At 49.6% G+C, this 14,342-nt stretch overlaps 2 long non-coding RNA genes across 5 annotated transcripts in view; one reads left to right on the forward strand and one right to left on the reverse strand.

The window, feature by feature from the left end:
* The window catches only part of LOC129688532 (uncharacterized), a 61,266-nt gene extending 47,166 nt beyond the window's left edge, over window positions 1-14,100 (reverse strand). For all 3 annotated transcript variants that reach the window (XR_008721958.1, XR_008721960.1, XR_008721959.1), the window contains exon 1: window positions 13,946-14,100. This is a non-coding gene — a long non-coding RNA (uncharacterized LOC129688532). The remainder of the gene's footprint in view (window positions 1-13,945) is intronic.
* On the forward strand, window positions 561-10,093 carry LOC129688531 (uncharacterized). Of its 2 annotated transcripts, none has more exons than XR_008721956.1 (3): window positions 561-732; window positions 1,952-5,680; window positions 7,040-10,093. It is a non-coding gene; the product is annotated as an uncharacterized LOC129688531 (long non-coding RNA). The 2 variants fall into 2 exon arrangements; XR_008721957.1 differs by having other exon boundaries at window positions 1,952-2,083.
* Window positions 14,101-14,342: the final 242 nt, after the last annotated feature.

The raw sequence follows: 14,342 nt of genomic DNA on the forward strand, positions 1-14,342 counted from the left end.
ATTGTGTAGCAATCCATGCTCTCAGGACTAAGAGACAGACACTCACTTTGTGGGATGCCTTCAAGAGCAATAGACCGGTGGTCTCTGGAGAAGACAACTGAAGGGCTACCAGGAAAGACAGGTCAAATGGAGACCCATACACTGGCCTGTGGAAGAGGCCAAAACTTGCCATGGTTCTCATACTTCTTCCTGTGGCAGCCCCATTTTTGCCCCCTGAGTTGTTCCAAGACAGAGGCCCTCCTCACCCCACTCCCACACCCCCACATAATCAGGTATTGAAGTCCATTAGAAACACTAGTAATTGTTTGTGTAGGAGTAAAAAAGACTGAAGACGATTAAGCCAGTTTGTACTGGTCATCTCCTTTAGCTGGCCCCAACCACATTCAGGACACCCTCCCAGGAAGCGTCTCAGGGCCCATCTGTTGTCTTTTCCTTGGAGCCTACAGAAACTGGCCACCGAGCACCCCGAAGAGTGAGAGAACCCATCCTGGCTGCACACAAGGCAGCCAGGCCACCTTTGGACCTGCAGCCACACTGCTATGAGGCTGATGGGCCAAAGGGCCACATGGCAGGCTGGGGGCGTCTGCCTGTCCTGAAAGAGGGAAAAGTCTGACACTGCAGAGGGTGCAGGAAGTCATGAACAGTGAGAGGTGGCCTAGAGAAGCGTCAGTCCTTCCCATCAGAGGACAGACAGAGCCAAGGAGAAGGCAGGTATGAGGAAGAGCGTGAAAGGTGAGTAAGGACCAGGCCAGGGGCAGAGGAATGGGATGGAAGGGGGCTGTACCGAGGTCGAGAATCAAGAATCGCCTTCTGACAATACAGAAGTGGAGTCTGGGAGGTGCGTCCTGCGAGGGTGGCTGTTGAGAGCACTGGATGAATCAAATAATTCAGCTTGTGGGAGTAGCAATCTCTAGCGCCTAACCAAACGGCAGCCAACCATATTTCCTGGGGACACCAGAGGCGGCAAAGGGCAGGAAGGGTGCGACGGTTTTTCTCTCTACAACCCCTGCGCAAGAGTTCTAATGAAACCAAGAAGCCCAGGCAATGAGGAGCTCCTACCAAAATAATGATTTCCCCCCACCCCTCCTGGTTGTCTGCTATTCCAGAACTCTTGTTGGCTACTGCCCTCGTTCAGCTTTGGGTCCTAGGAAGAGAGGACTTCTGCCCTCCCAAGAGTTCTTAGAGTTTCAGAAGGGGGGGGGGGACGACACTCTCTGCTCAGCGTGAATTCTCCTGGGATCGGTTTCCGGGCTTCCACGCAGGGCCTGCCAAGCCGGTGAGGCGGCCTGCCTGGAGTGTGGCCTGCCGACTCCGGCAGGGCACAGGCAGCCTCAGGCCGCAAACACAACTTTTTGTGAAAGGCGCTGCTGTCCCCCTGAAAGGTGTTATAACAGCAATTCAATTACAGTAAGTGGCACTGCAGCCCCCCCCCCCCCCCCCCCCCCCCGCACAGCTGGTTAGTCGGTACCTAACGGCGCCTGCATCCGGCTAGAGGCAGCCACCTTCTCCCCCTCCCCACCCCCAACCTTTTTCTGATTCCTCCGGTTCAGTCCTCCCACCCCACCCCCCACACACACCACCACCTGATAGCTAAGTCAAAGCGCTTAGTCTGTCTGGACAAAACCCAGTAAGAAATAAGCACGAAGTCCTAAAACCTGGACGTGGAATCAGAAAGGTCTCCTGAAGTTTCCTCATTTTCTTCCTTGCCCCCTAGGGGCAAAGGAACGTTCCTAGTCAGTCGCAGAATCGCATAGGGCTGATCGCGGAAGCTGCCCCGTAGTCACTCAAGTGCTGTCTGTGCCCTTGAACGTTACAGTCTCCTATCAGGAAATGGTCCTCACTGAACCCCAGCCAGCGTGGTCTGCAGGCCCTGAAAGAAGGGCCCAGGTGGCTCCGGCTGTGTTTCCAGGTCTAGGTTCCTGCTGATCACAAACACTCTGAACACTCGCAGGAGTCAAGACTCATGCCTCCCTCCATGAAAAGAGTATCAACAACAACAACAATAACAAAAATGACGCGGGGGGAGGGAGACGGAGGAGGAAGAAACCTGCTCAAGCCAGCCACAGCAAGTGTTTAAGTAAAGGTAAAAATCAGCATTTTTTTTCCTGTGAAGTCAGAGTGAAGGTAGCTTGGAAGAGGATTTTATTTACACAAAATCATACCCACCTACCCACCGACCTACACCCCTCCAAAAAAAAAAAAAAAAAAAAAAGAATAGAAAAGAAAAAAAAAAAGAAAGAGAGAGAGAAAAAAAAAAACAAGAAGAAAGGTGTTGTCTGCAGTGTTTGGTTCCTCAGTACTTTGAAAACATAAATAGATAAAACGGTTTAGGGATTTCCAGATGACCACTCGGGAGTCCCAGTGTGTGGCGGTGGCGGCAGAAGCTTTCCTGTGAAAGGGGTGCTAGAACTTCAGTTGGTTTGGAGTTATTGTCCCCCAACACAGGGCTACCAAGGGTTTCAGTGTTTGCCTTTCAGGAGGGAGGCCAAGGCGCGGCCGTCTAGCCTCAGACCTTTTAGTTCTCCACTTGAGCCGGCTCGGTCCTGCTGTAGACTGCGCCCTTCTCCGGGCAGCCTGCTCATTATTGAGAGGGCCAGCAAGCAGCGTGTGGTCAGGGTCTCTTGATTCGGAGCCACTGGGCAGAGCAAAGCCAAGGCCAAGCTGGAGACTTTGTGGGCCTAATGGGCCCGGAGTGCGCTTGCTGTGCTCAGCCTTCTTTCTTGCCCGAAAGGAAACAAGGGAGCTCAGGTCCGCGCACTACCAGAAGCGTTTGGGCTGCTTTCGGCTTTTGTTCGCTTTAAAAACCCAGCTTCACTGTTTCGTTGCGCTCTCAGAGAAGCCTCTGACCTCCTCTGTGTACGACTCTTCCCTAAGTTCTTGTTTGCTTATTTTACTTATTTATTTATTTATTTGTTTATTTATTTATTCATTCATTCATTTATTTATTCATTCATTTATTTTTAAGAGACAGTGGAACCGTGGGAGAACGTTTACCCTGAGCTGGAAGGTTGTTTTGTTTTGTTTTGTTTTGTTTTGTTTTGTTTTAAATGGTGACCTATTGTCAGAGGTCGCAAGTTGACTGTGATCTGGGGTTGCTGCCCTCGAGGGTTCCTGCCCTGGAGAGCTTGGTTAAGAAGTTGCTCAAGGGACATCCTATGGCAGTCCTTGGCAAGGTTTCAGGGGTCGCATCCCTACCAGGGATGGAAACACTCTTGTTTTGTGAACAAAGCGGGTTACCTACCAGATCACAACATTAAGGTGTTTTGTTGTTGTTGTTAAAGACAGTCAGGCCAGCTCTAAGCCATGTAGGAGTTACATTGTTACATCCAGGACCTCTCCCATTCTGCTTGGAATCTCGGAAGACTCGGAGATTCCACCACAAGTTCAGACTCGGTCCCTTCTTTAGCTGGGAGGGGACCAGTTCCAGGCAGGTCAAGAGCTCCTTTCAAGCTCTTCCCACTCCCTTAAATTCTTGCTTGTGTCCAATTTGTATCTTAAGCGCCTCCAGGAGAAGCCCCTTCAAATTCAGGGGGCAAAACCTTTCTTTCAAAACCCAGCTGGGTGCCTCCATCCTTCCCAGTGGGAAAGAGAGAGACTGGGAGCCCTCTAGGAGCCCCTTCTCAGCACTGTGCACACTGCCCCCTCCATTTGGGACTCCGTTCAAATGTTTTACACTTGAGAGAAGCTCAGGGCTTCTCTCTATCCCCCTACAGTGGTTTCTTGACCAGAAGGTAGCAGCAGCTCCCACAGACATCCGACCTCCGTCTCCTAAATTTCCAGAATAAGAAGTGCCTTTGGTGGGCTCTTGGGTGAGGATTGCCTCCAGGGGCCAAGTTCTCTTTTGCTTTGCACACGGGGCCTGACCAGCCAGTCTGTCAATCAGCCTGTATAGCTGCACACCCAAGCCTTGGCCAGGACAAGATTCGAATCTTCAAAGATTTGAATTTAGAAAACCAATCAGAGCAATTTCTACACTTTTCCTTTTTCCCCCCACCTATATGCATATGTCCATAGTTGAAAAAACACGAGCTCTTTTTTAATTTAGGTCTTCTCTTCCACCATTTTAGGGCTTGAAGTGTGTGTATGTATGTATGTGTGTGTGTGTTTGAGTGTATATTCATGCAATATTGCTCATAGATATGAATATGTATAGAGTTGATAATGTTTATAAATTGTCTAGTATTAGTCTTAGAGTGTAAACTAAATGAAAAATCACCCCAGTGTGTAGAAAGGAGAAGCAAGTCTAAGTATTTAGGAGTTAGTCGTTAATTATTAAATCTAAAACTCTTATGAAATTTCTTTGCTTGATACAAATGAAGCACCGGGATTATGTTGTTGTTGTTCTTTTATTGTTAATACGAACCCAAATTCTCTTTTACTAAAAGAAAGTTCTGAGACTAGGATGCACTTTCTTTTCTGATGACTGTCATCCACAGCATAACAGTCATGTTATGTCAGGATATCTGGGGGTGGGGGGAGAGAGAGAAAGGGAAAGGGAAAGAGAGAAAGAGAAGCCCTACAGCCATGACCATCTTTGCATCAAAATTTTTCAGACCTCTATTTTTGATTGTGATCCTACTGATCTGAGTTTGAAATGCGAGCGCAGTGAAGCCCCTAAGCCTTCAATCCTGTGAAATTTTCAAAAGATCTCTAGAAGCAATCTCAGGCTGCCTGACCCCTGACAGGCACCGATCTCTTTATTCCTCGGGCTGCCAGCACTTCATTTGTTGGAATATCTTTCAGATTTGCACCTCCAGATGACAAACCTGAGTGTTTATTATGTGAACATGAATCGGAAATCTCCAAGCCCGTACAAAAGCACCATCTTAAACAAAATATTTAATTTCTCAGCCTAAGTGCCAGCTTCTTTATTTGCTTTTCATTAGCTTAAATATTTTTTTCAGGTCTCTCCGAGTGTCACTTTGATATTTAGATGATTCTCTTTTTTAATCATTATTTTCCCCTTGGGGGGGGAAGTCTTCTGTCTCCGGTGTCTGCAAGTGCTCATATAACATCACAGTGCTGCATTTAGCCAGGGCTCACTGCCTGACGTCTAACACTGAAAAAGGGGACTCATCTCCGAAAAGGGTGGGGGCAAGTTCCACACCAGAAAAAAAAAAAAAAAAACAATGTTCGGTTTTTGTTTTGTTTTAAACCAGCAGTCAGGGCTGGCTATGGATCAATGATGACCCCTCCATTTCATTTCACTTTTATTTTTCTCCTGGCCTTTGAGATTCCTTTTATTATTATTTAAAAAACAAAACAAGACCTCAGAGAAAGTGCAGGGAAAAACCTTCCTCATTTCGAGCATGCCTAGCTTGGAGCTGGTGTCTCCGTGAGTGTGTCGAGTTTTAAATGCCTGTCTTGATCAGTGACTCCTGTCCTGGGCATTCATTCCCGTCTTGCCACTCTGGGGCTAGAGGGGCACTAGAGGGAAAGGAGATGGGCATATTTCCTCAACTGCTGTATTTAAATGACCTCTGCCAAATAAATATTCCCCCCCACAAGACACTGAGGTGGAGACACTGGCCACCCTTGCCCTAGTTTCAGCCTCTGACAGGAAGTTTTGGAGCCCAACAGGTCGCTCTGGTGAATTGAGTTGAGCCAGGGAGGCAAGGCTGCATCCGAGAGGATCCTGGGGATGAATCACCAATATGAAGCAGTCCCAGGTCCAGAGAAGGTGGGTTGACACGGCCTCTACGTGTTTGGATGCCTTGTTGCTATGATTAACTTATTAAACCCCCTCGTAATTATTTTAATTTGACTGGAAAAATACTTTGGGCAGAGATAGGACGTGTTTGTATTTATCTTCCCCCACACCATACACACCCATAAAACCTGTGTTAAAACAAATGTTACTTTCTTCTCTCTGTACATGGGCCCTCCCTTTTTGAAATAGACCAGAGGAACTGCCATTAGATCGAATGGCAAGTCTTTATGGAAAGTGTTTTGCATAATTACATACCAAAGCCAGAACAGTCACCTCCACATTTTATGGGTCACAAACCATCAACAATTGCCACATTATTGTCCACGAAACCTTGGTCCCTTCCTTGACGGAGCAGACTCCACTGCCTAATCTAGAACGGGAGAGGATGGAAATCTCTTCAAATAAGAACCCAAGAAGATTATGTCCTCAGTGACGCCGTGTTTACATATAGTTATAAAGTTCAGAGAACCGGTGGGGAGAGGAAAGGAAATCGGACTAGGCCTGATTAAGAACACGCACCCGTGTAATGTAGATAGCGCATCAAAAGAGGAGGCTGAATACCTCTCCCCTTTCAGTTTCGACCCCTTTTCTACCTTTGTGATGCTGTAATTAAGATATTCTTATTTAGACAGACAGCTTCTCTGGTAACTGAATAATATTAGCCCCTTTGATGTCAAACTTTTGACAGTTATCACACCAGCACCGGGCAATTTAGCGCAAATACCCTCCTTTATAAAAAAAAAAAAAATAGAAAACCTCCAACGTCTTTGAAGAAGTCTAATAAGTGTGATCCTTATCACCAAATGATTTAAATCTCCCCGACAGGACGCCCAGCTATGAATTACATTCGGTTATACATAATAAAGCCGAATTTGGGTTTTAGTTCATTGATGCGATGCTGAAGGGCAGAAGAACCCCAACTACATCTCTCTAAGTAGTTGCTCAGAGGAGGAGAAAGCACCTAAGATTTACCAGGCCAGGGCAGAGATGCTGCGGAGATGGGGGCTACTGAGGACAGAACGAAGCGCCTCTTCCCCAGCGCGGGGAGTGGGGCAGGACCAGACACCCACTCTCGGGATGAGATGTCTCTGTTGCTTTCCTTGCTTGATCGCCAAATTTGGGATTTGCCAGATGGCGGGATTATCTTCGCGTCTGTTATACTGTGTGTGTGTGTGTGTGTGTGTGTGTGTGTGTGTGTGTGTGTGTGTGTGGAGAGAGAGAGAGAGAGAGAGAGAGAGAGAGAGAGAGAATGGAAAGTGAAGACAGCGAAGTCCAGAGACTGCGCTGGCTCCTTTAAAATGCTCGCTTGTACTCCTTTTACCCGCTCAGGGGCCCTGTCACCGCCTGGACCCGAGCCTTTGACATCTCGGATTGGCCTCGCTGCAGGCACAAATAACACCAGCGCCATCCTGGTCTCTCGGCGTCAGCTCCCTGCCTGAGTCTCAGGACCTGAAGCCCAGTGCCCAAATGCGAAGAGCAACGAGTTGGGGGGTGGGGTATGAGCAAGACTCCTGGAAAGAAGAGTGGGAGGGTAGGAGAGTCATTACGCGGAGGAGGAAAGAGGGAGGGTTAGGATGGGAGGAACTAGGACGGTGACACCTGGTAGGCATTGTCCCTGCAAGAGACACCTGTCAATCTCCGCTCAGGGGTCCTGGGGCCAGCGGCGGAGAGACTGCGGTTCTCTTTGGTGATGTCATCTTGGAGTCTCTTCCCTAAGGAGGGTGAGAATGGCTCCGAGGGCGCTGAGCCCAGAGGGCTTAGAGAAACGTGGGGGAAGGAAAAGAGAAAATAAACAGAAGTAGCTCTCCCGGCTGGCAATTTACATGGAAATCAATAATCCAACTTTAATGTTATTTTTTAATCTTGCCTGACCGTCTTGCCTTTTCACTAGGGGAGGAGGGATGGGGTTACGGCAGCCCATCCCTCCAACCCACAACATCGCTGGGGAAGCCTTATTATCTCAGATCCCGATGTAACCGACCCTTTCCCCAGATCCAGCCCCCCTCTTTTTTTTTTTTTTTTTTTTTTTTTTCCTGCGGGATGTTCCAAACGCAGCCTTCAGGCTTGAGGAGGAAACACTTGGGGATGAGTTCTGAAAGTCTTCCGATACTGCACCGGGTGAAGGGGGAGTTAATTAACGCCAGGCTTGCTCGGCGAGTGGGAGAGGGGCCCTCGGCGTGGGTGGGCGGGCCAGGTCGAACGCAGAGGTGCGTGCAGTGCGGGAGGCGCGGGATCTGGAAGCCCGAGCTTGCAGGCCTTGGCTGGCAGGAGGTGAACGGAGGTGGCTCGGGCGGGAGACGCTGAGATGCCCCCAAGGAATCCCCACGGTTAATCTGGGGAATTCTGATCTCCCACCTACTGAGCCCCCACTCCCAACCCACCGTGCGCTACATTCTTTTCGGCCGGAGCTAATTAGCAGCCTGCCAGCGGCCTGATTTATGGAAACGCTCGGGCGGGTGGAGACGCACCGCTCGCGGAGCTCAGGCTGCCTCCGGGAGGAGCGGAGGAGGAGTCTTCACCGACCTCCTCCGACGAATTCCCCTCCTCCCTGCCGGGGGAAAAAAAAAATGGAAGTTGCTGTTTCACTGGTTCGACCTGGCTGGTCCAGGGGTCTACCCTCGCCCTAGCTACCTTAACCTGGAGCGCGGGGATGTCTAGGTTCCCGTGAGGAAGGCGGGGACTCTAAGTACCGCAGTAGTTGAAGTTGCAAGGGTTGAGACCACTAGGTTCCAGCTCCAGCTGACCCACAGGGTCAGCTAGAACCAGAGCCTTCCAGGCCCGAGTTGAATCTCCGTCAGGGGTCCCGAATGAAGGGACAGCGGGTTTGAAGGTGCCGCCGGAGGCGCCGCAGGGCCAAATCACATCTCCAGGCAGGAAGAAGAGATGGGAGACCCCGCCCGCAGCAGAGGGACAGACCCCCAAACTCAAGTGTCTTTGTCTTGATCCTAGGGACGGGCCGCGGTCTTTTCCACTTTCTAGTTGTTTCTTTATGGTGTCGCTCCCCTCCCCCCGTCCCCCAGTGACATCCTCTATTCGGTCCAAGCGAGCGCCCAGGGAAGGGCCATTACTAGAAGCCCTTAGCCAAAAGCTTACGCAAAGAACCAGCGCAATCTGATAGTTGCCTTCCCAAGCTGTTGTGGATGACCCAGGAGGAAAGGGGCAAGTTGTTCCCCCCTTTTCCCGTGGACTTTAGTAATAAGGGTGGAGAGGAAAGGATCAGCGAAGGGCAGAGACGATTCTCAGCATGGACCTGTTGCTGACGCTTAAGCAACCGTTCTGCTCTTCAGGACGACACTGGTTACCAGTGATTCTCCAAGATGCACCGGGACGGATGCAACCGTGAGAACATCTGTGCCCCCTGGAAGCGTTTGGAGGGGGAAAGACAAGCAGAACCAGAGGCCAGAGGCTTGGACAGCCTCAGTGTTGGGCTCCGGGTTCACTAGAAACTGAGCAGCACTGGTGGGAAGCGCGGAGAGAGCAGAAGTCCCTGGCAAGAAGACATTCCCTGACCCTTAAGCCCCTTTCTCTCTCAACACCCATCCCGACACCCCAGGCCTTGAGGTGGCTGAACTGGAAGTTGTGGAGAACCGACATCTCTAAGAGCTCGTGTAAACTATATGTTAAAACACCCCATCGGTTTGCCTAGTTCAGAAGTTTTGATCTCCTGCCTGTTTCAAGAGCAGAATCATCAACCTTCACCTCTCTCCTCAAAACCGCATCATCTCCTACCTGTGGGCCCTCAGTTCCCTTTTTCTTTTTCTTGTGAGGACCAGTCAGATACACACACACACACACACACACACACGCACACGCACACGCACACGGGGCGGGGGGAGGGGAAAGAAGACAGAGACACAGAGAAAGAAAGCAGAAAAAAAAAATAATTCCAAATGGAAACATTCAAGGAGTCTTCCAAACCCCTGGCAGACTGTTAAAACTGAGCCCGATCTTTCCTCTATAATGTGGCATCCAGTCCCTTGATTGAGGATGACCTCTCTGAATTGCCCACTGTCCTAAGTAAGGCCTGTCATCTGCCTGGCCTGGACAATAGCCCAAATCCACCACTGGTGAGATGCAGGCTCACCAACATGTCCCCTTTGGATGTTCTGGTGTTTTGATCCCCTATTCCCAACCCCAACCCCATTGCCATTATCCAGGCCAAAGCCTCACTGAGTCAGGTTGCTGACAGGCCACCTTCAGCACAGCAAATGCTGGAGGTTAGGTGCCCAAATAACATTCCCCATTTGTCTTTTTCAAAGTTGATTTATAGCAATCGACAGGTTAAAGGCTCATCTGACATCATTATTTTTAAAAGCTGTCTATTTCACAACTGTCACCTTTCATCACTTAGCACAAATAAATACTTGAAGAAGTGAATTGGAAGAGACTTTCAGATCATGTTTATAATTCTTGGTCGTCCGTTAACATTCCTAATGACCTGACCCTCGGAGTTTCTGTAGAATCCTAAATTGGGTTAAAAATCCCGCCATTTCGGCATTAAAACTTGAAGGGAAGTGGGTGGAATGGGGACCAAAAGAAGCACAGCCAGGCTAAGCTACAAGTTTGCAACCGGGTGATTAGAAGGAAAGGTTTCCTGGCACCCTGAAAGGTACAGACCATTTATGAAGGTCATTGAAGAAGGGGTACCTCCTGAGTCAGTGGACACAGTAGCCCAGAAGTTGAAGAAAGGGCTTCAGACCAAGAGCACAAATTCTGCATGATTGCTGGTCCTCTGAGCCCTGCTGCAAAACCACAGTAACATTCCCATAATACCGAAGTGCTGCTCAGAGGGATTGCTGCCACTTTAATTTCTATCGTCATTCCCAACGGGTCTAAGTGAGTAAGGGGCATTTCCTCTCCCGCGTCTTTAACTTAGAGTTTATGAGCCTGAGCCCGGGGAATGTAGAAACGATGTGGAAACGAACCCGCTTGGATTGAAATCCATGCAATAAATCGAAATCAGTTCTGCAACTTTGTGGCTATTTTTTGGTGTTCAGACTCTCTCTCTCTCTCTCTCTCTCTCTCTCTCTCTCTCACACACACACACACCATCTCTCTCTCCCTCCCTTTTTCTCCTCAGCAACTGGGTGCAAAAACGGGCGAAAGAAGAAGGGATAAAAGAAAATTTACAGAGAAAAGAAGGGAAGAAACAGGAATAAAGGGGGAAAAGAAAAAGAAAAACCAGAAACAAAATGAGGTGCATTCAGATCTCCCTCCCCACTTCTTATTTCTTCTCCTTTTCTTCTTTCTTGTTTGTTCTTCTTTTGACGGAGTGGGGGTGGGGGTGCCAGCCCTAGAGCTGGGTGTGGATGGGGAGGAAACCCTCCGCAGTTGGCCAGGCCCGAGATCCCTCTGCAGCATGCAGGCTCTGGTCCCACCAAGAGCTGGAACTTTGTAGATTCCAGGAAAGACCCAATGCGAGCCTGCGGGGGAAGGGGGGGGGGGGGCTTGGCGGAGCTGTCCTTCCAGCAGCCACCACCTTGCCCCCAAAAATGACCTCGGATCTTCTCTTAACCTTGTAAGCCACTAGGCATGGGAGGGTCTGAGCACACTTGGGCTCTGTACGAAACGTTTAGAAACTCCAGCCTTTGCTCAGCTCCGCTCAGGGACTGCTGCCTTCCGCAGCGAACTCTACCGAGCCAGTGCTCGGCTTGCGAAACCAGGGCGCGGTGTAGTGCCCTGGAGCGCCACCTCGCTTCGGAAACTGGAATAACGCAGACAAGCCTTCCACTCTTCTGCAGCCTAACCAGTTCCTTCCCTTTTATTAAAATCTCCAAAGAAGCCGAAACGCCCAGGCCTCCTTCTCCACTGGTGGAAAAAAAAAAAAATCATCTGTGACACACAAAGCTCAAAGTATCTGCACAATGAAAGAAAAATACAGAAGCCTAATTTCCCTAAACAAAGGTAGTCACCTAAGCTGCAAAGCTGCTTTCAGAGAAAAGATAAAATGAATGAGGCACGTTGTCAGGAGGCCGCCAGTTCGGGCTGCGGTGTGCTTTGAGTCACTCAGCTGTGGCCAATGCCAGTGTCTCCTGTGAAGCAGGTGCCTGGGAAGTTATAACCTCCCAGTTAGGATTTCCACAGAAACCCATTCATTCTAACCCCTGGGGTATCGCAGAAGCTTTTCCAGGACAGTGGCTGGCCCACTGGAGCCTGGTTCCTCTCCGTTTTCAGCCTTGCTGTAAAAACAATCACCAAAGGAAGTCTTCAGCATGTCTGCCTTTGACCAACGAAAGTAGCAACTGCCAGAAATTATGAATTACACAACATTATTTTCTGCCAATGGCTATTTGCCCTTGTTTTAGCCAGTTGGTCGGTTAAGATGTTTATCTACCCTTAAATATATCCACTGGGGCTGGATTATAAAATATAGAGAAAATTAACTCGCTGATGCGCTATGGTGAGTCTTTGTTTCCTTTTCTTTTCGCCCCAGAGCCAAGTGTGATCAGAAACAATACACTTTCCACTTTGGACATAGTTTTGAATGTGTGGCATCTTTCTTATGGCCCAGTGAAGAGCTGCGTGGTTTATTTGTTTTGAAGAGGACATGGAAGTTCCATCTAATATAGTTTTTACTTATGTGTTTATCTCTCTAAGTCTCTCTTTCTACATCTCTCTAAGTCTCTCTTTCTCTCTCTCTCTCTCTCTCTCTCTCTCTCTCTCTCTGTGTGTGTGTGTGTGTGTGTGTGTGTGTGTTAGGGTGTCCAGTACATAAGCCAGGTAAAAGATGGCTACCCCGGGGACTGTGGGTGGAGGGAGAAAATCAGGGAAGAGTGGTGGTACATTAGTCCTTATTTTTTTCCTGCCTGAGCAAGCCAAATTTTGCCCTTTCGGAAACTTTGCACTTCTTGGGGTTGGTAGGGTGATCCCTGGGCAAGCCAGGCAGGAGATGAAATGAGCTCTCTCTCTCTTTGCAACCCGAGCTCCGTGAGGCAGATTAGGAGGCTCTCAGGGCTCCAGCTCAGAAATTATAGGGCTGTACTAGGAAAATAGCCAGTTTAGCTTTCTGGCTGGCTTGTCCCCTTTCCGCTAGGTTAAAACAAGTTCCTGAGAGACCCATACAGGAGACAGAAGCCTGAGATTCCTAGCAGGACTTAAGGAGCATCCCTCCTCCATAGGCCAGCTACACAGAGGTGGCCAGGCTCTTGGGAGCTCCTAGGCTTTGGGGTGAGAATGTTAACTTGTGAAGAAGATGGTTGCTGGCAGAAGCTGGAACTAAGTGACAATTCCGGAGAAGTCCCTGCCATCCACTGCGGAGCGGCAATGAGGAGCAGAGACAAAAACAGAAGGAAGTTCAGAGAAGGATGCACTCTGAGCTGCAGGCCTCCAATTCGAAGGAGGCTCTAAATCGGAAACTTTTACTTTTCTCTCTTTCCCTTTTTCCTTTCTCTTCCACCCCCCCTTTCACGTTCACATTTTCTTCGATCACCCCCACACTCTCTCTCTCACACACACAAATAAAGCCTGAGGATTAAAAAAAGAAAATGATTTTCTTGCTATTACACTTCCCACCGCAAGATGCGGTACAAGAGTTAGTGTTTCAGCTAAACCACAATGTTTCATCAATGCAAAACATGCAGCCAGAGGGTGTTGCTAATGACTCCTGGATGAGCGTGATCCTGCGACTGGGAGAAAAAGGAAAGAACAGAGGAGACAGAACACGGAGGAGAGGAACAATTTTCATTAGAGAACCGAGGTGGGGGGCAAATCACCATGTAATCAGGCCTAACAATCTTACACCCTCTTAAAGATTGCAAGGTTTTCTCTGCTTAAGTGAGCTAGAGAGAAGCCAGTATCCTCTTAACCACCACTTTTTTTTTGGGGGGGGGGGGGCACAGGAATAACAGTTATGTTTACAGTTACCAGAAGAACTCTCCTTTGGGAAGGATCAAACATTAGAAATGGATGGCTACTCCAGGACTCAGGCCCTTTGAAGCTGTGGGGGCCTGGTCACCAATTACCCTATGCAACGCAGGGAAGCCAAAGAAACTCAAGGCTCACACCTCTATTAGGGCACACAAATGGACAAACTCCTGTGAAGTAGTGGCGGGGGCAGGAGGGACCGAGGACGACCCATCCAGGCTGCTATGGAGCAGCCCCCAGATGGAGCAACCAGCGACTGCCTGGCCCGCTACATCTTAGTGAAATGGCCCTCCGGGCTCGGAACTCCCCTGTGCCCTCCCCTGGGACCAGCTATTCGGGGGGGGGGGGTGCATGAGGTTTTGAGGTTCCTACCGTGGCCCAGGCTGGTCCCACCGCCCTGCAGTCTGCTTCTGCACCCCGGGGCACACAAGGAAGCATCCCCTCAGGGCTGTGGCCCTTTGAACCAGGGAGCCCTTGGTTCCCTCTCGGACGCGCGGAGCTCGCTGGAGGCCCGGCAGCGGAGCAGAGTGTGGGTGGCGGGTGGGGTTGAAGGGGAGTGGGGGAGGCGGGAGGGGACAGAGGGGAGGAGGCGGGAGCGGGGCGCTAAGCCTGGAAGCTTGGCTGTTTACCCAAACGATTTTCTTTTCAGGCCGGAGACACCAATGAGACAAGATCAAACTGCCCTCCAAGCATTGCCTGTGGGGCGTGAGTGTGTGTGAGTATGTGTGTGTGTGTGTGTGTGTGTGTGTGTGTGTGTGTGTGTGTGTGT

Source organism: Psammomys obesus, unplaced genomic scaffold (genome assembly GCF_907164565.1).
Source record: "Psammomys obesus unplaced genomic scaffold, mPsaObe1.curated_primary_1811, whole genome shotgun sequence".
NCBI lineage: Eukaryota > Metazoa > Chordata > Mammalia > Rodentia > Muridae > Psammomys > Psammomys obesus.